Source organism: Coregonus clupeaformis, chromosome 17 (assembly GCF_020615455.1).
Source record: "Coregonus clupeaformis isolate EN_2021a chromosome 17, ASM2061545v1, whole genome shotgun sequence".
NCBI lineage: Eukaryota > Metazoa > Chordata > Actinopteri > Salmoniformes > Salmonidae > Coregonus > Coregonus clupeaformis.
Genome location: NC_059208.1, coordinates 62,473,487 through 62,496,990, shown reverse-complemented (window position 1 = coordinate 62,496,990; position 23,504 = coordinate 62,473,487). Strand labels below are relative to the sequence as shown.

At 46.3% G+C, this 23,504-nt stretch overlaps 1 pseudogene; it reads right to left on the bottom strand.

Moving 5' to 3' along the window:
* Nucleotides 1–491: 491 nt before the first annotated feature.
* Nucleotides 492–9,128, bottom strand: LOC123492903 (annotated as a pseudogene).
* Nucleotides 9,129–23,504: the final 14,376 nt, after the last annotated feature.

Here is a 23,504-nt window from a genome sequence, read left to right as displayed (position 1 = left end):
CCTCCACAGTGATGGAGGGGGATATCTTACCTCAGTGTCCCCTAGCCTCCACAGTGATGGAGGAGGATATCTTACCTCAGTGTCCCCTAGCCTCCACAGTGATGGAGGGGGATATCTTACCTCAGTGTCCCCTAGCCTCCACAGTGATGGAGGAAGATATCTTACCTCAGTGTCCCCTAGCCTCCACAGTGATGGAGGAAGATATCTTACCTCAGTGTCCCCTAGCCTCCACGGTGATGGAGGAAGATATCTTACCTCAGTGTCCCCTAGCCTCCACAGTGATGGAGGAAGATATCTTACCTCAGTGTCCCCTAGCCTCCACAGTGATGGAGGAGGATATCTTACCTCAGTGTCCCCTAGCCTCCACAGTGATGGAGGAAGATATCTTACCTCAGTGTCCCCTAGCCTCCACAGTGATGGAGGAAGATATCTTACGGAGCAGATACTGAATAGATTTTCTAAGATCAAGTGTTTTCCTTCTATTTGAAATGTTAGGTATTTTTCACTAAGATCTGTGTAATTTTGCCCACTGTGAGGAACAGGAAAGTGCAGATGAGATCATCATTAGCATAATCTCTCATGGGCAAGACTACGTAAACATAAATGGTACCGTAGGTCTGTCTTTATAATATGGGCACCGATAGCTAACGAGCAGCAATATCTACAGTGCTTGAAATGTCCTTCCAATTTGGACAATTCATGATTTCACAGGTGTTAGCATCTTTCCGAATTTCGGAAGGGGAGGGGACATTTGGCCCGTAACTTGCAAAGATCCGGTTCTGCTCCTCGTTCTAGCGTTCTCTTCTCTTAACACGTATAGACGGACCCAGAACTTATTTGAGAACAAACTCACCTGATTCAACTCATTGAGGGCTTGATGATTAGTTTAATCAGGTGAGTTTGTCCGGGGCTACAACAATGTATGCTGTTGGAGGTAGTTGAGTGAGAGATTGAGAGAGTGAGAGTAAGTGAGTGACTGAGTGAGTGAGAGATTTTATAAAACCTTTATTTTATACTCAAGTATTAACACAAATAATGGCACACTGCCTTTTCAGAAATTACACAACAAATGTCATTCCTAAATGAAAAATTTAAACATACAAATAAATTAAATAAAAATACAAAAAAGCATATATATATATACATTCAACTCATTTCATCAACGAAAAATAGTTTCCCCTCCTCCACAAATCAAACCGCTCCTTCGTAGGCCCACTTCTCCTCAAACAATGGGAGATATTTTATAGCCGAGAAGAACTCAAAATCCACTTTTATTCTCGCTTTCACTGATCCTTTAAAAACACATCTTACATCCTGCCCATATCCCGTTTCTATCTTATGTTTCCTACTCAGAAAAATTGACATCTTAGCTTGTCCCAAAATAAACATTTAACAGTTGACATTTTATTTTCTGTTGCTTACTATATTGAAACCCCAAAATAAAAACAGTGTTATTGAAAATCTCCCCTACAGCTTTAAACAAAGACTCCAGCATTTCCAAGAGAGGCTTTATCCTCTCACACTCCATAAAACAGTGAAAAATTGTTTCTTTTATATTACAAAAAGGACATCCATCTCCAACATCTGAGTTAATAACAGAAACAAAAGCATTAACTGCAATGATGCCATGCAAAACCCTCCATTGCATATCACCAGTACCCCTTTGTGATGGAGGCTTGTACAGTGCTCTCCATGCTGGCTTTACCTTACATTTACATTACATTTACATTTACGTCATTTAGCAGACACTCTTATCCAGAGCGACTTAAAAATAGGTGCATTCACCCTATAGCCAGTGGGATAACCACTTTACAATATCTTTTTTTTTTTGGGGGTAGAAGGATTACTTTATCCTATCCCAGGTATTCCTTAAAGAGGTGGGGTTTCAAATGTCTCCGGAAGGTGGTGAGTGACTCCGCTGTCCTGGCGTCGTGAGGGAGCTTGTTCCACCATTGGGGTGCCAGAGCAGCGAACAGTTTTGACTGGGCTGAGCGGGAACTATGCTTCCGCAGAGGAAGGGGAGCCAGCAGGCCAGAGGTGGATGAACGCAATGCCCTCGTTTGGATGTAGGGACTGATCAGAGCCTGAAGGTACAGAGGTGCCGATCCCCTCACAGCTCCATAGGCAAGCACCATGGTCTTGTAACAGATGCGAGCTTCAACTGGAAGCCAGTGGAGTGTGCGGAGGAGCGGGGTGACGTGAGAGAACTTGGGAAGGTTGAACACCAGACGGGCTGCGGCATTCTGGATGAGTTGTAGGGGTTTTAATGGCACAGGCAGGGAGCCCAGCCAACAGCGAGTTGCAGTAATCCAGACGGGAGATGACAAGTGCCTGGATTAGGACCTGTGCCGCTTCCTGTGTAAGGCAGGGTCGTACTCTCCGAATGTTGTAGAGCATGAACCTGCAGGATCGGGTCACCGCCTTGATGTTAGCGGAGAACGACAGGGTGTTGTCCAGGGTCACGCCAAGGCTCTTCGCACTCTGGGAGGAGGACACAATGGAGTTGTCAACCGTGATGGCGAGATCATGGACGGGCAGTCCTTCCCCGGGAGGAAGAGCAGCTCCGTCTTGCCAAGGTTCAGTTTGAGGTGGTGATCCGTCATCCATACTGATATGTCTGCCAGACATGCAGAGATGCGATTCGCCACCTGGTTATCAGAAGGGGGAAAGGAGAAGATTAGTTGTGTATCGTCAGCGTAGCAATGATAGGAGAGGCCATGTGAGGATATGACAGAGCCAAGTGACTTGGTGTATAGGGAGAATAGGAGAGGGCCTAGAACTGAGCCCTGGGGGACACCAGTGGTGAGAGCACGTGGTGCGGAGACAGCTTCTCGCCACGCCACTTGGTAGGAGCGACCGGTCAGGTAGGACGCGATCCAGGAGTGAGCCGCGCCGGAGATGCCCAGCTCGGAGAGGGTGGAGAGGAGGATCTGATGGTTCACAGTATCAAAGGCAGCAGACAGGTCTAGAAGGACAAGAGCAGAGGAGAGAGAGTTAGCTTTAGCAGTGCGGAGAGCCTCCGTGACACAGAGAAGAGCAGTCTCAGTTGAATGACCAGTCCTGAAACCTGACTGGTTTGGATCAAGAAGGTCATTCTGAGAGAGATATCAAGAGAGTTGGCTAAAGACGGCACGCTCAATAGTTTTGGAAAGAAAAGAAAGAAGGGATACTGGTCTGTAGTTGTTGACATCAGTGGGATCGAGTGTTGGTTTTTTGAGAAGGGGTGCAACTCTCGCTCTCTTGAAGACGGAAGGGACATAGCCAGCGGTCAAGGATGAGTTGATCAGCGAGGTGAGGTAGGGGAGAAGGTCACCGGAGATGGTCTGGAGAAGAGAGGAGGGGATGGGGTCAAGCGGACAGGTTGTTGGGCGGCCTGCAGTCACAAGTCGCAAGATTTTATCTGGAGAGAGAGGGGAGAAAGAAGTCAAAGCATAGGGTAGGGCAGTGTGAGCAGGACCAGCAGTGTCATTAGACTTAACAAACGAGGATCGGATGTCGTCAACCTTCTTTTCAAAGTGGTTGACGAAGTCATCCACAGAGAGAGAGGGGGGGTGGGGGAGGATTCAGCAGGGAGGAGAATGTGGCAAAGAGCTTCCTAGGGTTAGAGGCAGATGCTTGGAATTTAGAGTGGTAGAAAGTGGCCTTAGCAGCAGAAACAGATGAAGAAAATGTAGAGAGGAGGGAGTGAAAAGATGCCAGGTCGGGCAGGGAGTTTAGTTTTCTTCCATTTCCGCTCCGCTGCCCGGAGCTCTGTTCTGTGAGCTCGCAATGAGTCATCAAGCCACGGAGCTGGAGGGGAGGACCGAGCCGGCCGGGAGGATAGGGGACACAGAGAGTCAAAGGATGCAGAAAGGGAGGAGAGGAGGGTTGAGGAGGCAGAATCAGGAGATTGGAGGGAGAAGGATTGAGCAGAGGGAAGAGATGATAGGATGGAAGAGGAGAGAGTAGTGGGAGAGAGAGAGCGAAGGTTGCGGCGGCGCATTACCATCTGTGTAGGGGCAGAGTGAGTAGTGTTGGAGGAGAGCGAGAGAGAAAAGGATACAAAGTAGTGGTCGGAGACATGGAGGGGAGTTGCAGTGAGATTAGTAGAAGAGCAGCATCTAGTAAAGATGAGGTCAAGCGTATTGCCTGCCTTGTGAGTAGGGGGGGACGGTGAGAGGGTGAGGACAAAAGAGGAGAGGAGTGGAAAGAAGGAGGCAGAGAGAAATGAGTCAAATGTAGACGTAGGGAGGTTGAAATCCCCCAAAACTGTGAGGGGTGAGCCATCCTCAGGAAAGGAACTTATCAAGGCGTCAAGCTCATTGATGAACTCACCAAGGGAACCTGGAGGGCGATAGATGACAAGGATATTAAGCTTAAATGGGCTAGTGACTGTGACAGCATGGAATTCAAATGAGGAGATAGACAGATGGGTTAGGGGAAAAATTGAGAATGTCCACTTGGGAGAGATGAGGATTCCTGTGCCACCACCCCTCTGACCAGATGCTCTCGGGGTATGCGAGAACACATGGTCAGACGAGGAGAGAGCAGTAGGAGTAGCAGTGTTTTCAGTGGTAATCCATGTTTCCGTCAGCGTCAGGAAGTCGAGGGACTGGAGGGTAGCATAGGCTGGGATGAAGTCAGCCTTGTTGGCAGCAGAACGGCAGTTCCAGAGGCTGCCTGAGACCTGGAACTCCAGGTGTGGGGTGCGTGCAGGGACCACCAGGTTAGAGAGGCAGCAGCCACGCGGTGTGAGGCGTTTGTGTAGCCTGTGCGGAGAGGAGAGAACAGGGATAGGCAGAGGCATAGTTGACAGGCTGTAGCAAATGGCTACAATAATGCAGAGGAGATCGGAATGAAATGAACTAAACATCTGGGAAAGGAGAGAGTAAAAGTTGCTAAAAGTTACCAGTAGCTACCCGCTAGCTAGCTAGCTTTGTTGGTCCAGTTAGTGGGTTAGCTAGCCTCGTGCTAGCCTCGTGCTTCGCCGGGCTCCGCCGAATACAATACTTACCTACAATAATTACCTACAATAACCTACAATAACTACCTAAGTAAACTACCTACAATACCTAACTACAATACCTACCTACAATCTAAATACATGGTTTAAGCTTTACTCAACACCATATAAGAAGCCAAGCTTACCTCCTGCTAGAGAAAACACAACCTCTCCCGACCAGGAACACACCTCCTATATAAGTCTTTCCCATTCACCTCATCCAAACCCACCTCTTCCAACCCTCTCAAATCCAGTAATAACGCCTTTCTTTCTGACTCTGGGATATTGGGTGTAATCCCTAGTCTTGGAAATGAGACATTTTCATCTTGTACCTTCTTCTTGTGACTATTCAGCATACCCCACTCTTCTGCTGACAGAGCCTTCCTGCAGCTTCCCAGCAGTTGTCCGACAATCCTTTCCGACCTCACCCCCAAATGTTCAGCCATCCGTCTTCCATCCATTAAGGTGGGCCCAGCCATGGCCATTAACTGTTTTAAGGTGATGATTTTGCCCTTCACCAGAATCTTGGAGAAATGTGGAACAGCTGCAGTTTTACAATCCAGTCTTGCCCCATACACCAAAGGTTCCTCCAACAGCCAATGCACTGACTCCGCTGAAGTGCGTCTGGACACCTTCATTATGCGCCACACCCTTAGAAGTCCTCTATAAAACGGAGGTACTTCCTCCCTAGAAATCTGGCTACTATCAACCAAAAATAAAGCCTTCTTTAAACCTAATCCCCCAACCTGCTGTAATACAAGACCTGCCACCCCTCTCCAAACCACATTTTCCGGTCCATAAAGCAACCTTTGAATAAACTGAAACCGGATAGCAGCAGCCCTACTAGCAAGATGTACAAGACCTTGTCCCCCCTCCTCTTTTGACAAATACAAAACACTTTGTGGAACCCAATGATATTTATCCCAAAAGAAAACTACAATAATCGCCTGTATCTTAGCCAGAAGGCCAGATGGTGGCTCTAAAACGGACAACCGATGCCACAGTGCAGAGGCAATCACATTGTTAACTATAATAGTGCGCCCCCAATATGACATACGAGATAACAACCAACGCCATCTCCTCATCCTCCCTTCCACCATTTCAACCACCCCAATCCATTTTTTTCCATTGTCCCCTCATCTCCTAGGTACACTCCAAGATACTTCAAACCTCCCTTACACCATTCCAGCCCCCCTGGCAAAGCCATGATCTCTCCACACCATTATTCAATCTGTAAAGCACAACTTTTTTTTTTAACAGATTTTTCTCCAAGATGTTCAAACATTCATAGATGACCAGCAGGGTCAAATAATAATCACAGTGGTTGTAGAGGGTGCAACAGGTCAGTACCTCAGGAGTAAATGTCAGTTGGCTTTTCATAGCCGAGCATTCAGAGGTTGAGACAGCAGGTGCGGTAGACAGAGAGAGAGAGACGAAAACAGCGTCCGGTGAACAGGTCAGGGTTCCATAGCCGCAGGCAGAAGAGTTGAAACTGGACCAGCAGCACGACCAGGTGGACTGGGGACAGCCAGGAGTCATCAGGCCAGGTAGTCCCGAGGCATGGTCCTAGGGCTCAGGTCATCTGGGAGGGGAGGGAGAGAGGGAGAGAATTAGAGGGAGCATACTTAAATTCACACAGGACACCAGATAAGACAGGAGAATTACACCAGATATAACAGACTGACCCTAGCCCCCCGGCACATAGACTATTACAGCATAGATACTGGAGGCTGAGACAGGGTGGGGGTCGGAAGACACTGTGGCCCCGTCCGACGATACCCCCGGACAGGGCCAACCAGGCAGGATATAACCCAACCCACTTTGCCAAAGCACAGCCCCCACACCACCAGAGGGATATCAACAGACCACCAACCTACTACCCTGAGACAAGGCTGAGAGTACATTTTCAAAAACGCCCTAACCCTAAACCCTAACCCTAACCCCTAAGCTTTCCCCATTCTGCCAGCTGCAGTATACAGCTGCACTTAGCTTTGTTTATATGTGTGTGTGTGTGTGTGTGGTGTGTGTTGTGTGTCTGTGTGTGTGTGTTGTGTGTGTGGTGTGGTCTGTGTGTGTGTGTGTGTTCTCTGTCTGACACTATTCTAGGTATCTGTCTGTATTCTAGCTGTATTCTCTTTATATTCCTCTCTATGGGACTAAAACCAGCCCGTCCTTGACTGAGCGGCGCTCTCGCTGTTCGTCAATACACACACACACACACACACACACACACACACACACACACACACACACACACACACACACACACACACACACACACACTGCTAGTGTTGGTGGTAACCTCTGACTCATAAATGAGTGAATTTTTTCACGAATAGTGAATAGCTACTTTTCTAACTCTTTCTTGCACTCCCTCCGTCATCCTCCCTCCGTCATCCTCTCTCTCTCTCTCTCTCTCTCTCTCTCTCTCTCTCTCTCTCTCTCTCTCTTTCTCTCTCTCCATCTCTCTCTCCATCTCTCTCCATCTCTCTCTATCTCTCTCTATCTCTCTCTATCTCTCTCTATCTCTCTCCCTCTCCCTCTCCCTCTCTCTCTCTCTCTCTCTCTCTCTGTCTCTCTCTCTCTCTCTCTCTCTCTCTCTCTCTACCTCTCATTCTCTCTCTCTACCTCTCATTCTCTCTCTCTACCTCTCATTCTGTCTCTCTCTCTCTCATTCTCTGTCTCTCTCTCTCTCCATCTATCTCTCTCTCTCTCTCTCTCTCTCTCTCTCTCTCTCTCCTCCTCATCAATCTACACAAAATACCCCATAATGACAAAGCAAAAACAGGTTTATAGACATTTTAGCAAATGTATTTAAAATAAAAAAACAAATACATTATTTACATAAGTATTCAGTATACTATGAGACTCGAAATTGAGCTCAGGTGCATCTTGCTTCCATTGATCATCCTTGAGATGTTTCTGCAACTTGATTGGAGTCCACCTGTGGTGGATTCAATTGATTGGACATGATTTGGAAAGGCACACACCTGTCTATATAAAGTCCCACAGTTGACAGTGCATGTCAGAGCAAAAACCAAGCCATGAGGTCGAAGGAATTATCCCTAGAGCTCTGAGACGGGATTGTGTCGAGTCACAGATCTGGGGAAGGGTACCAAAAAAAGGTCCCCAAGAACACAGTGGCCTCCATCATTCTTAAATGGAAGAAGTTTGGAACCACCAAGACTCTTCCTAGAGCTGGCCGCCTGGCCAAACTGAGCAATCGGGGGAGAAGGGCCTTGGTCAGGGAAGTGATTTTCTGGTCTGATGAAATCAAAATTCAACTCTTTGGCCTGAATGAAAAGCGCCACGGCTGGAGGAAACATTTTACCATCCCTATGGTGAAGCATGGTGGTGGCAGCATCATGCAGTCGGGATGTTTTTCAGCGGCAGGGACTGGGAGACTAGTCAGGATCGAGGGAAAGATGAACGGAGCAAAGTACAGAGAGATCCTTGATGAAAACCTGCTCCAGAGCGCTCAGGACCTCAGACTGGGGTGAAGGTTCACCTTCCAACAGGACAACGACCCTAAGCACACAGCCAAGACAACGCAGGAGTGGCTTCGGGACAAGTCTCTGAATGTCCTTGAGTGGCCCAGCCAGAGCCTGGACTTGAACCTAATCTAACATCTCTGGAGAGACCTGAAAATAGCTGTGCAGCGACGCTCCCCATCCAACCTGACAGAGCTTGAGAGGATCTGCAGAGCAGAATGGGAGAAACTCCCCAAATACAGGTGTGCCAAGCTTGTAGCGTCAAACCCAAGATGACTCTAGGCTGTAATCACTGCCAAAGGTGCTTCAACAAAGTACTGAGTAAAGGGTCTGAATACTTATGTAAATGTGATATTTCCGTTTTTTATTTGTAATACATTTGCAAAAATTTCTAAACCTGTTTTTGCTTTGTCATTACGGGATAAAAAAACTATTTAATCCATTTTAGAACAAGGTTGTAACGTAAAAACATATGGATAAAGTCAAGAGGTCTGAATACTTCCCGAATTCACCGTATATATCTCTAGTTTTATATCTCTATTAGCATTAGCTCTGGCTGTGGCACTCACTCTCTCTCTCTCTCTCTCTCTCTCTCTCTCTCTCTCTCTCTCTCTCTCTCTCTCTCTCTCTCTCTCTCTCTCTCTCTCTCTCTCTCTCTCTCTCTCTCATATCATCGTCATCATCTCTCTCTGTCTGTTGTTATCGAAGGGCTGTTTCAAAGCCACAGATAATTTTGCCCTTTCCTAGCTGAATGTATGTTAGTAGGACAGCATTGGTTAGCTAAAGAGACGTGTGTCATTCGTTTGTTCTATAGCACCACTAACACACTGGAACCAGTTTCATACCTGCACCACTAACACACTGGAACCAGTTTCATACCTGCACCACTAACACACTGGAACCAGTTTCATACCTGCACCACTAACACACTGGAACCAGTTTCATACCTGCACCACTAACACACTGGAACCAGTTTCATACCTGCACCACTAACACACTGGAACCAGTTTCATACCTGCACCACTAACACACTGGAACCAGTTTCATACCTGCACCACTAACACACTGGAACCAGTTTCATACCTGCACCACTAACACACTGGAACCAGTTTCATACCTAAAGTGGTGACTCACTTTGACTGGTAGTGTACTAATGACCCATACTTGTATCCCATAAATACAACCACGAATACAAATAAATACGTACACTACCAGTCAAAAGTTTTGGACACACCTACTCATTCAAGTTTATTGTTGTTTTTTTTAAACTATTTTTTACGTTGTAGAATAATAGTGAAGACATCAAAACTATGAAATAACACATGTAGTAAACAAAAAAGTGTTAAACAAATCAAATATATGCCTTGATGACAGCTTTGCACACTCTTGGCATTCTCTCAACCAGGCCTTCATGGTCGAATGGCTGCAAAGAAACCACTACTAAAGGACACCAATAAGAAGAAGAGACCTGCTTGGGCCAAGAAACACGAGCAATTGACATTAGAACGGTGGAAATTTGTCCTTTGGTCTGGAGTCCAAATTTGAGATTTTTGGTTCCAACCACCGTGTCTTTGTGAGACGCGGTGTGGGTGAACAGATGATCTCCGCATGTCTATTTTCCAACGTAAAGCATGGACGAGGAGGTGTTATGGTGTGGGGGTGCTTTTCTGGTTACACTGTCTGTGATTTCTTTAGAATTCAAGGCACACTGCAGCGATACGCCATCCCATCTGGTTTGGGCTCAGTGGGACTATCATTTGTTTTTCAACAGGACAATGACCCAACACACCTCCAGGCTGTGTAAGGGCTATTTTACCAAGAAGCAGAGTGATGGAGTGCTGCATCAGATGACCTGGCGTCCACAATCCCCCGACCTCAACCCAATTCAGTGGTCTTGGGGGTTTTAAAGGTTCCTGATTCCTGGCTCTCTGCCTGTACCTGCAGGGGCAACAAGAGTGTGAACGGCTAGCAGTTTGTGCTTGTTTGTGACCCCAAGGCCTGAGGTGAATTTGGCCAGACTTTGCTCTTGAAACAGCACCAGTTGCTTTAGGGTTCAGGCCTGACATAAACACATTGGATATGCATAGTAAGAACTTAATATCCGTGAATCCAATTTATTTTCTCTACCATTCACTCTCCCACCTCTCCTTCTAGTTATCCCTTCATCTCCTAGTTATCCCTCCCTCTCCTTCTAGTTATCCCTCCCTCTCCTTCTAGTTATCCCTCCCTCTCCTTCTAGTTATCTCTCCCTCTCATTCTAGTTATCCATTCATCTCCTTCTAGTTATCCCTTCATCTCCTTCTAGTTATCCCTCCCTCTCATTCTAGTTATCCCTCCCTCTCCTAGTTATCCCTCCCTCTCATTCTAGTTATCCCTTCATCTCCCAGTTATCCCTCCCTCTCCTTCTAGTTATCCCTCCCTCTCCTTCTAGTTATCCCTTCCTCTCCTTCTAGATATCCCTTCATCTCCTTCTAGTTATCCCTCCCTCTCATTCTAGTTATCCCTCCCTCTCCTTCTAGTTATCCCACCCTCTCCTTCTAGTTATCCCTCCCTCTCCTTCTAGTTATCCCTTCCTCTCCTTCTAGTTATCCCTTCATCTCCTTCTAGTTATCCCTTCATCTCCTTCTAGTTATCCCTCCCTCTCCTTCTAGTTATCCCATAATCTCCTTCTAGTTATCCCTCCCTCTCATTCTAGTTATCCCTCCCTCTCCTAGTTATCCCTCCCTCTCATTCTAGTTATCCCTCCCTCTCCTAGTTATCCCTCCCTCTCCTTCTAGTTATCCCTTCATCTCCTTCTAGTTATCCCTCCCTCTCATTCTAGTTATCCCTTCATCTCCTTCTAGTTATCCCTTCATCTCCTTCTAGTTATCCCTCCCTCTCCTTCTAGTTATCCCTCCCTCCCTCTCCTAGTTATCCCTCCCTCTCCTTCTAGTTATCCCTTCATCTCCTTCTAGTTATTCCTTCATCTACTTCTAGTTATCCCTCCATCTCCTTCTAGTTATTCCTTCATCTCCTTCTAGTTATCCCTCCCTCTCCTTCTAGTTATCCCTCCCTCTCCTTCTAGTTATCCCTCCCTCTCCTTCTAGTTATCCCTCCCTCTTCTTCTAGTTATCCCTCCCTCTCATTCTAGTTATCCCTTCATCTCCTTCTAGTTATCCCTTCATCTCCTTCTAGTTATCCCTCCCTCCCTCTCCTAGTTATCCCTTCATCTCCTTCTAGTTATCCCTTCATCTCCTTCTAGTTATCCCTCCCTCTCCTTCTAGTTATCCCTTCATCTCCTTCTAGTTATCCTCCCTCTCCTTCTAGTTATCCCTCCCTCTCCTTCTAGTTATCCCTCCCTCTCCTTCTAGTTATCCCTCCCTCTCCTTCTTTCTAGTTATCCCTCCCTCTCCTTCTAGTTATCCCTCCCTCTCCTTCTAGTTATCCCTCCATCTCCTTCTAGTTATCCCTTCATCTCCTTCTAGTTATCCCTCCCTCTCCTTCTAGTTATCCCTTCATCTCCTTCTAGTTATCCCTCCCTCTCCTTCTAGTTATCCCTCCCTCTCCTTCTAGTTATCCCTCCATCTCCTTCTAGTTATTCCGTCATCTCCTTCTAGTTATCCCTCCCTCTCCTTCTAGTTATCCCTCCCTCTCCTTCTAGTTATCCCTCCCTCTCCTTCTAGTTATCCCTCCCTCTCCTTCTAGTTATCCCTCCCTCTCCTTCTAGTTATCCCTCCCTCTCCTTCTAGTTATCCCTCCCTCTCCTTCTAGTTATCCCTCCATCTCCTTCTAGTTATCCCTTCATCTCCTTCTAGTTATCCCTCCCTCTCCTTCTAGTTATCCCTTCATCTCCTTCTAGTTATCCCTCCCTCTCCTTCTAGTTATCCCTCCCTCTCCTTCTAGTTATCCCTCCATCTCCTTCTAGTTATTCCGTCATCTCCTTCTAGTTATCCCTCCCTCTCCTTCTAGTTATCCCTCCCTCTCCTTCTAGTTATCCCTCCCTCTCCTTCTAGTTATCCCTCCCTCTCCTTCTAGTTATCCCTCCCTCTCCTTCTAGTTATCCCTCCCTCTCCTTCTAGTTATTCCTTCATCTCCTTCTAGTTATCCCTTCATCTCCTTCTAGTTATCCCTCCCTCTCCTTCTAGTTATCCCTTCATCTCCTTCTAGTTATCCCTCCATCTCCTTCTAGTTATCCCTCCCCCTCCTTCTAGTTATCCCTTCCTCTCCTTCTAGTTATCCCTCCCTCTCCTTCTAGTTATCCCTCCCTCCCTCTCCTAGTTATCCCTTCATCTCCTTCTAGTTATCCCTTCATCTCCTTCTAGTTATCCCTCCCTCTCCTTCTAGTTATCCCTCCCTCTCCTTCTAGTTATCCCTTCATCTCCTTCTAGTTATCCCTCCCTCTCCTTCTAGTTATCCCTCCCTCTCCTTCTAGTTATCCCTTCATCTCCTTCTAGTTATCCCTCCATCTCCTTCTAGTTATCCCTCCCCCTCCTTCTAGTTATCCCTCCCTCTCCTTCTAGTTATCCCTCCCTCTCCTTCTAGTTATCCCTCCCTCTCCTTCTAGTTATCCCTTCATCTCCTTCTAGTTATCCCTTCCTCTCCTTCTAGTTATCCCACCCTCTCCTTCTAGTTATCCCTCTCTCTCCTTCTAGTTATCCCTCCCTCTCCTTCTAGTTATCCCTTCCTCTCCTTCTAGTTATCCCTCCCTCTCCTTCTAGTTATCCCTTCATCTCCTAGTTATCCCTCCCTCTCCTTCTTGTTATCCCTTCCTCTCCTTCTAGTTATTCCTCCCTCTCCTTCTAGTTATCCCTTCATCTCCTAGTTATCCCTCCCTCTCCTTCTAGTTATCCCTCCCTCTCCTTCTAGTTATCCCTTCATCTCCTTCTAGTTATCCCTTCATCTCCTTCTAGTTATCCCTCCCTCCCTCTCCTAGTTATCACTTCATCTCCTTCTAGTTATCCCTTCATCTCCTTCTAGTTATCCCTCCCTCTCCTTCTAGTTATCCCTTCATCTCCTTCTAGTTATCCCTCCCTCTCCTTCTAGTTATCCCTCCCTCTCCTAGTTATCCCTTCATCTCCTTCTAGTTATCCCTTCATCTCCTTCTAGTTATCCCTCCCTCTCCTTCTAGTTATCCCTTCATCTCCTTCTAGTTATCCCTCCCTCTCCTTCTAGTTATCCCTTCATCTCCTAGTTATCCCTCCCTCTCCTTCTTGTTATCCTTCCCTCTTTTCTAGTTATCCCTTCATCTCCTTCTAGTTATCCCTCCCTGTCCTTCTAGTTATCCCTCCCTCTCATTCTAGTTATCCCTTCATCTCCTTCTAGTTATCCCTTCATCTCCTTCTAGTTATCCCTTCATCTCCTTCTAGTTATCCCTCCCTCTCCTTCTAGTTATCCCTTCATCTCCTTCTAGTTATCCCTCCCTCCCTCTCCTAGTTATCCCTCCCTCTCCTCCTAGTTATCCCTTCATCTCCTAGTTATCCCTCCCTCTCCTTCTAGTTATCCCTTCATCTCCTCCTAGTTATCCCTCCCTCTCCTTCTAGTTATCCCTCCCTCTCCTTCTAGTTATCCCTTCATCTCCTTCTAGTTATCCCTCCCTCTCCTTCTAGTTATCCCTCCCTCTCCTTCTAGTTATCCCTTCATCTCCTTCTAGTTATCCCTCCCTCTCCTTCTAGTTATCCCTCCCTCCCTCTCCTAGTTATCCTTCCCACTCCTTCTAGTTATCCCTTCATCTCCTTCTAGTTATCCCTTCATCTCCTTCTAGTTATCCCTTCATCTCCTTCTAGTTATCCCTCCCTCCCTCTCCTAGTTATCCCTCCCACTCCTTCTAGTTATCCCTTCATCTCCTTCTAGTTATCCCTTCATCTCCTAGTTATCCCTCCCTCTCATTCTAGTTATCCCTCCCTCTCCTTCTAGTTATCCTTCCCTCTTCTTCTAGTTATCCCTTCATCTCCTTCTAGTTATCCCTCCCTGTCCTTCTAGTTATCCCTCCCTCTCATTCTAGTTATCCCTTCATCTCCTTCTAGTTATCCCTTCATCTCCTTCTAGTTATCCCTTCATATCCTTCTAGTTATCCCTCCCTCTCCTTCTAGTTATCCCTTCATCTCCTTCTAGTTATCCCTCCCTCCCTCTCCTAGTTATCCCTCCCTCTCCTCCTAGTTATCCCTTCATCTCCTAGTTATCCCTCCCTCTCCTTCTAGTTATCCCTTCATCTCCTCCTAGTTATCCCTCCCTCTCCTTCTAGTTATCCCTTCATCTCCTTCTAGTTATCCCTTCATCTCCTTCTAGTTATCCCTCCCTCTCCTTCTAGTTATCCCTCCCTCTCCTTCTAGTTATCCCTTCATCTCCTTCTAGTTATCCCTCCCTCTCCTTCTAGTTATCCCTCCCTCCCTCTCCTAGTTATCCCTCCCACTCCTTCTAGTTATCCCTTCATCTCCTCCTAGTTATCCCTCCCTCTCCTCCTAGTTATCCCTTCATCTCCTAGTTATCCCTCCCTCTCCTTCTAGTTATCCCTTCATCTCCTCCTAGTTATCCCTCCCTCTCCTTCTAGTTATCCCTCCCTCTCCTTCTAGTTATCCCTTCATCTCTTTCTAGTTATCCCTCCCTCTCCTTCTAGTTATCCCTCCCTCTCCTTCTAGTTTTCCCTCCATCTCCTTCTAGTTATCCCTTCATCTCCTTCTAGTTATCCCTTCATCTCCTTCTAGTTATCCCTCCCTCTCATTCTAGTTATCCCTTCCTCTCCTTCTTTGAGTGTTTGACTCTTTCTTCTTCCTCTTGAATCCCTCCATCCAGTGCTTGGCATCTCCTACTGCTGTATGATTAACATGACATGCGTTATGCACTTAAACCCACATCCAACAAGACTCCTCTCTTCTTTGTTCTCTCTCTCTCCCTCTCTCGCTCTCTCTACCCCTACTCTTTCCCTCTTCTTTCAATTTCTCGCTCTCTACCTCCCCTCTTTCTTGTCTCACTCTTTCGCTCCCCTCTCTATTCACTCCCTCCCCCCCTCTCTCTCTCTCGCTCTCTCTCTCTCTCTCTCTCTCTCTCTCCTCTCACATTCATGGTCTCATATCAACTATGTAGGAGAGGCTGATGTCATTTCATGTAGATGCATAGAAGAGAGAGAGGTGTAGTGTATGGTGGATATGTTCCAACTCTCAGCTCTGTCTGGTACATAGTTAATGACTAGCAGTCCTTTATAGGGTCCTCATGTCTTTGTTGATAAATTAATAACAGAGAGAGAGATTTATGTATATACAGTGCATTTGGAAAGTATTCAGACCCCTTGACTTTTTCCACATTTTGTTACGTTACAGCCTTATTCTAAAATCGATTAAAATGTTTTATTCCCTCATCAATCTACACACAATACCCAATAATGACAAAACCAAAACAGGTTTTAGATTTTTTTGTGTTTGAGCCATTGAATTGCGACTCGACTTTGTCTCTGTACTGATGTTTTGCCTATTTGATTGCCTTATGGAGGGCATACCTGGACTGTTTATACTCATCCATGTTCCCAGTCACCTTGTCGTGGTTAAATGCGGTGGTTCGCATATATGGAGATGAGAGGAGATGAGAGGAGAGAGCGCTCAGCAACAGGATCATGAAATATGCATGCCATTTACACAGAGAATGCTTTTAGCATTTCAGATTACACTAGAGAGAGAGAGAGAGAGAGAGAGAGAGATGGTCAAACTCTTTGGTCTTGTGTAATAATTAGAGCCTAACTGTCCGCTGCTTCATCTTATGTCTGTCTGTCTCTATGTCTGTCTGTCTCTGTCTGTCTGTCTCTATGTCTGTCTGTCTGTCTCTATGTGTGTGTGTGTCTGTCTTTATCCTGTTCACTACCATCCTTCCCAAACTCTTCTGTCCAGCTTTGACATAATTTGTGGCATTTGGGTTGAGAAATGGGGACTCATATTCACATGTAGCATCTATGATGATGTACTGTATACTTAACTCTAATGTCATCTATGATGGTGTACTGTATACTTAACTCTAATGTCATCTATGATGATGTACTGTATACTTAACTCTAATGTCATCTATGATGGTGTACTGTATACTTAACTCTAATGTCATCTATGATGGTGTACTTTATACTTAACTCAACCACTTTTAATGTCTCATTTGGGTGAACTATCCATTTAACCCTTTTCACAGAATGTGGTCATCTTTGTCACGCCGTCAACAATCAAGCCCGTTTGATCAAGTTGCTAGGTAACCTATGAGAGGTGCCATTTGTCAAGCGGTGCAACTTGTCATTTGGTGAAGCAGCAAGCGGAGCGGCATGACTCCATATTTTGTTAAACTGACAGACAGCTATGACTACTGTTGTGAGAGAACATCATCCTCGCTCTGTCCACTCCTCCTTCTCTCCTCTCCCCCAGTCTCCTCTCCTCTCCTCTCTCCTAGTAGTCTCTCCTCTCCTCTCTCCTCTCCCCCAGTGGTCTCTCCTCTTCCCCAGTAGTCTCTCCACTCCCCCAGTAGTCTCTCCACTCCCCCAGTAGTCTCTCCACTCCTCTCCCCCAGTAGTCTCTCCACTCCTCTCCCCCAGTAGTCTCTCCACTCCTCTCCCCCAGTAGTCTCTCCTCCAGTAGTCTCTCCTCTCCTTCAGTAGTCTCTCCTCTCCTCCAGTAGTTGTTCCTCTCCCCCAGTAGTTGTTCCTCTCCCCCAGTAGTCTCTCCTTTCCCCCAGTAGTCTCTCCTCTCGCCCAGTAGTCTCTCCTTTCCTTCAGTAGTCTCTCCTCTCCTCAAGTAGTCTCTCATTTCCTCTCCTCCAGTAGTCTCTCCTCTCCCCCAGTAGTATCTCCACTCCTCTCCCCCAGTAGTCTCTCCACTCCTCTCCCCCAGTAGTCTCTCCTCCAGTAGTCTCTCCTCTCCTCCAGTAGTCTCTCCTCTCCTCCAGTAGTCGTTCCTCTCCCCCAGTAGTCTCTCCTTTCCCCCAGTAGTCTCTCCTTTCCCCCAGTAGTCTCTCCTCTCGCCCAGTAGTCTCTCCTCTCGCCCAGTAGTCTCTCCTTTCCTTCAGTAGTCTCTCCTCTCCTCAAGTAGTCTCTCCTTTCCCCCAGTTGTCTCTCCTCTCGCCCAGTAGTCTCTCCTTTCCTTCAGTAGTCTCTCCTCTCCTCAAGTAGTCTCTCCTTTCCTCTCCTCTAGTAGTCTCTCATCTCCTCCAGTAGTCTCTCCTCTTCCCCAGTGGTCTCTCCTCTTCCCCAGTGGTCTCTCCTCTTCCCCAGTGGTCTCTCCTCTTCCCCAGTAGTCTCTCCACTCCCCCAGTAGTCTCTCCACTCCTCTCCCCCAGTAGTCTCTCCTCCAGTAGTCTCTCCTCTCCTCCAATAGTCTCTCCTCTCCTCCAGTAGACGTTCCTCTCCCCCAGTAGTCTCTCCTTTCCCCCAGTAGTCTCTCCTCTCGCCCAGTAGTCTCTCCTTTCCTTCAGTAGTCTCTCCTCTCCTCAAGTAGTCTCTCCTTTCCTCTCCTCCAGTAGTCTCTCCTCTCCCTCAGTGGTCTCTCCTCTTCCCCAGTAGTCTCTCCACTCCCCCAGTAGTCTCTCCACCCCTCTCCCCCAGTAGTCTCTCCTCCAGTAGTCTCTCCTCTCCTCCAGTAATCTCTCCTCTCCTCCAGTAATCTCTCCTCTCCTCCAGTAGTCAATCCTCTCCCCCAGTAGTCTCTCCTTTCCCCCAGTAGTCTCTCCTCTCCTCAAGTAGTCTCTCCTTTCCCCCAGTAGTCTCTCCTCTCCTCTAGTAGTCTCTCCTCTCCTCCAGTAGCCTCCTCTCTCCCAGTATTCTCTCCTCTCTTTCAGTAGTCTCTTCTCTCCCCCAGTAGTCTCTCCTTTCCTCAAGTAGTCTCTCCTCTCCTCTCCCTCAGTAGTCTCTCCTCTCTTTCAGTAGTCTCTCCTCTCCGCCAGTAGTTTCTCCTCTCCCCAAGTAGTCTCTCATCCTCTCCTCTCTCTCCCTCCCCAAGTAGTCTCTCCTCTATTCTCCCCCAGTAGTCTCTCTTCTCCCCCATCAGTAGTCTCTCTTCTCCTCCAGTAGTCTCTCTTCTCCCCCAGTAGTCTCTCCTCTTCCCAAGTAGTCTCTCCTCTCCCCAAGTAGTCTCTCATCCTCTCCTCTCCCCCAGTAGTCTCTCATCCTCTCCTCTCCTCTCCCCCAGTTGTCTCTCCTCTCCCCCAGTAGTCTCATCCTCTCCTCTCCCCCAGTTCTCTCCTCTCCCCCAGTAGTCTCTCCTCTCCTCCAGTAGTCTCTCATCCTCTCCTCTTCTCTCCCCAGTTGTCTCTCCTCTCCCCCAGTAGTCTCTCATCCTCTCCTCTCCCCCAGTTGTCTCTCCTCTCCCCCAGTAGTCTCTCCACCTCTCATCTTCTCTCCCCCAGTTGTCTCTCCTCTCCCCCAGTAGTCTCTCCTCTCCCCAGTAGTCTCTCATCCTCTCCTCTCTCCCTATCCCCCAGTAGTCTCTCCTCTCCCCAAGTAGTCTTCTCTCCTCTCCCCCAGTAGTCTATCATCCTCTCCTCTCTCTCTATTCCCCAGTAGTCTCTCCTCTTCCCTCCAGTGTGTGACTGATGTGTTGTATGTAGAGGTTCAAGACAGGGTCACATCCCTGTCATCCACACGGCGTCATGGAGACATTAGATTGACAGGCATCTGGTCGCCATGCTTACTGCGACTCACCAATATGTTGCTCCTGACAACCAGCCGATGGGATGGCGATGGGAGAATGTGACATAGATCATTGTCTCAGCAAATGACATACCATGCCTGGCTAACTCCGCCCCCTCCGACACTGTTTGATTCAGTGAGGTTCATCCTGCCAACTACATCTTCCATAATGCAGAGTTTTCAGTAAACATGACACAACTCAAACTCCCATAATCCAGTGTGTCTGCTTATCTGGAGGGGGTAACCTTACGGAGAGAAGAGGGGGTTGAAGATTTGTTTCGGCTTATATAAGTATTTTGATCAACTTTGATCAATCGAGACTATCTGGATGGACAACCTCCAATGGTAGAAATACAACTAATCAGCAACAAGTATTTCCCTTCAGTATGAACATAGTCACATTGATTGGACTGTGTATTGTTCAGCTGCTGTCTCAAGTACAGTTGAAGTCGGAAGTTTACATACACTTAGGTTGGAGTCATTAAAACGTATTTTTCAACCACTCCACAAATTACTTGTTAACAAACTATAGTTTTGGCAAGTCAGTTAGGACATCTAGTAATTTTTCCAACAATTGTTTATAGACAGATTATTTCACTTATAATTCACTGTATCACAATTCCAGTGGGTCAGAAGTTTACACACACTAAGTTGACTGTGCCTTTAAACAGCTTGGAAAATTCCAGAAAATGATGTCATGGCTTTAGAAGCTTCTGATAGGCTAATTGACAACATTTGAGTCAATTCGAGGTGTACCTGTAGATGTATTTCAAGGCCTACCTTCAAACTCAGTGCCTCTTTGCTTTACGTCATGGGAAAATCAAAAGAAATCAGCCAAGACCTCAGAAAAAAAATTGTAGACCTCCACAAGTCTGGTTCATCCTTTGGAGCAATTTCCAAATGCCTGAAGGTACCACGTTCATCTGTACAAACAATAGTACGCAAGTATAAACACCATGGGACCACGCAGCCGTCATACCGCTCAGGAAGGAGACGCGTTCTGTCTCCTATAGATGAACGTACTTTGGTGCGAAAAGTGCAAATCAATCCCAGAACAGCAAAGGACCTTGTGAAGATGCTGGAGGAAACAGGTACAAAAGTATCTATATCCACAGTAAAACGAGTCCTATATCGACATAACCTGAAAGGCCGATCAGCAAGGAAGAAGCCACTGCTCCAAAACCGCCATAAAAAAGCCAGACTACGGTTTGCAACTGCACACAAAGATCGTACGTTTTTGAGAAATGTCCTCTGGTCTGATGAAACAAAAATATAACTGTTTGGCCATAATGTCCATCATTATGTTTGGAGGAAAAAGGGTGTTGCTTGCAAGCCGAAGAACACCATCCCAACCGTGAAGCACGGAGGTGGCAGCATCATGCTGTGGGGGTGCTTTGCTGCAGGAGGGACTGGTGCGCTTCACAAAATAGATGGCATCATGAGGAAGGAAACTCATGTGGATATATTGAAGCAACATCTCAAGACATCAGTCAGGAAGTTAAAGCTGGGTCGCAAATGGGTCTTCCAAATGGACAATGACCCCAAGCATACTTCCAAAGTTGTGGCAGGTAGCTTAGTGATTAAGAGCGTTGTGGCAGTAACCGAAAGGTCGCTGGTTCTAATCCCCGAGCAGACTAGGTGAAAAATCTGTCTGTGCCCTTGAGCAAGGCACTTAACCCTAATTTCGCCTGTAAGTCACTCTGGATAAGAACGTCTGCTAAATGACTAAAATGTAAAATGTGGCAAAATGGCTTAAGGACAACAAAGTCAAGGTATTGGAGTGGCCATCACAAAGCCCTGACCTCAATCCTATAGACAATTTGTGGACAGAACTGAAAAAGCGTGTGCGAGCAAGGAGGCCTACAAACCTGACTCAGTTACACCAGCTCTGTCAGGAGGAATGGGCCAAAATTCACCCAACTTATTGTGGGAAGCTTGTGGAAGGCTACCCAAAACGTTTGACCCAAGTTAAACAATTTAAAGGCAATGCTACCGAATACTAATTGAGTGTATGTCAACTTCTGACCCACTGGGAATGTGATGAAAGAAATGAAAGCTGAAAGAAATCATTATCTCTACTATTATTCTGACATTTCACATTCTTAAAATAAAGTGGTGATCCTAACTGATGTAAAACAGGGCATTTTTACTAGGATTAAATGTCAGGAATTGTGAAAAACTGAGTTTAAATGTATTTGGCTAAGGTGTATGTAAACTTCCGACTTCAACTGTATGTCCATCTCATAAGAGCATTCTTCATTGCAACATTTTATTTTAATTTTACCTTTATTTAACTAGGCAAGTCAGTTAAGAACAAATTCTTATTTACATGTAGGACTGTACAGCAACCAGGTTCTGTTATTCTAGGAATCTCTGCTTAACTTTGTTTCTGTCCAGCATTGACACACACACACACTCCTTAGTTAGCCTCATGGTAAAATCCTCCACAGCATTTAGTTTGGTCTGATCGCTGTGTGTGAGTGCACAAAATAATCACTGTCTTCTAATGATGCCGTTGTGAATCACCGGGGGCAACCACAGCACAGCTCACTGTGGTAGAGAGAGAGAGAGTTTAAAACTCTTTGGTCTTGTGTAATAATTAGAGCCTAACTGTCCGCTGCTTCATCTTATGTCTGTCTGTCTGTGTCTCTGTCTGTCTGTCTCTATGTGTCTCTGTCTGTCTGTCTCTGTGTGTCTGTCTCTGTGTGTATGTCTGTCTGTCTCTATGTCTGTCTGTCTGTCTGTCTGTCTCTGTGTGTATGTCTGTCTGTCTCTATGTGTCTCTGTCTGTCTGTCTGTCTCTATGTGTCTCTGTCTGTCTGTCTCTATGTGTCTCTGTCTGTCTGTCTGTCTCTGTGTGTATGTCTGTCTGTCTCTATGTCTGTCTGTCTGTCTGTCTCTGTGTCTCTGTCTGTCTGTCTCTATGTCTGTCTGTCTGTCTGTCTGTCTCTATGTGTGTCTGTCTGTCTGTCTGTCTCTATGTGTCTCTGTCTGTCTGTCTGTCTGTCTGTCTCTATGTGTCTGTGTGTCTTTCTTTATCCTGTTCACTACAACTCTTCTGTCCAGCTTTGACATAATTTGTGGCATTTGGGTTGAGAAATACCACAACCAGAGCTAAAATGTCATCATGAACTTACACATTGTCATGGAAACACCATCAAACAAGTCATGGAGCTAGAGATATTATGTGACGCGATGTTGTTCCAGATTACCCATCACACACTGGGGCATATACAATACCTCGAATGATTACCCCATCACACACTGGGGCATATATAATACCTCTAATGATTACCCCATCACACACTGGGGCATATATAATACCTCTAATGATTACCCCATCACACACTGGGGCATATATAATACCTCTAATGATTACCCCATCACACACTGGGGCATATATAATACCTCTAATGATTACCCCATCACACACTGGGGCATATATAATACCTCTAATGATTACCCCATCACACACTGGGGCATATATAATACCTCTAATGATTACCCCATCACACACTGGGGCATATACAGTGGGGAAAAAAAGTATTTAGTCAGCCACCAATTGTGCATGTTCTTCCACTTAAAAAGATGAGAGAGGCCTGTAATTTTCATCATTGGTAAACGTCAACTATGACAGACAAATTGAGAAAAAAAAATCCAGAAAATCCCATTGTAGGATTTTTAATGAATTTATTTGCAAATTATGGTGGAAAATAAGTATTTGGTCACCTACAAACAAGCAAGATTTCTGGCTCTCACAGACCTGTAACTTTTTCTTTAAGAGGCTCCTCTGTCCTCCACTCGTTACCTGTATTAACGGCACCTGTTTGAACTTGTTATCAGTATAAAAGACACCTGTCCACAACCTCAAACAGTCACACTCCAAACTTCACAATGGCCAAGACCAAAGAGCTGTCAAAGGACACCAAAAACAAAATTGTAGACCTGCACCAGGCTGGGAAGACTGAATCTGCAATAGGTAAGCAGCTTGGTTTGAAGAAATCAACTGTGGGAGCAATTATTAGGAAATGGAAGACATACAAGACCACTGATAATCTCCCTCGATCTGGGGCTCCACGCAAGATCTCACCCCGTGGGGTCAAAATGATCACAAGAACGGTGAGCAAAAATCCCAGAACCACACGGGGGACCTAGTGAATGACCTGCAGAGAGCTGGGACCAAAGTAACAAAGCCAACCATCAGTAACACACTACGCCGCCAGGGACTCAAATCCTGCAGTGCAAGACGTGTCCCCCTGCTTAAGCCAGTACATGTCCAGGCCCGTCTGAAGTGCATTTGGATGATCCAGAAGAGGATTGGGAGAATGTCATATGGTCAGATGAAAACAAAATATAACTTTTTGGTAAAAACTCAACTCGTCATGTTTGGAGGACAAAGAATGCTGAG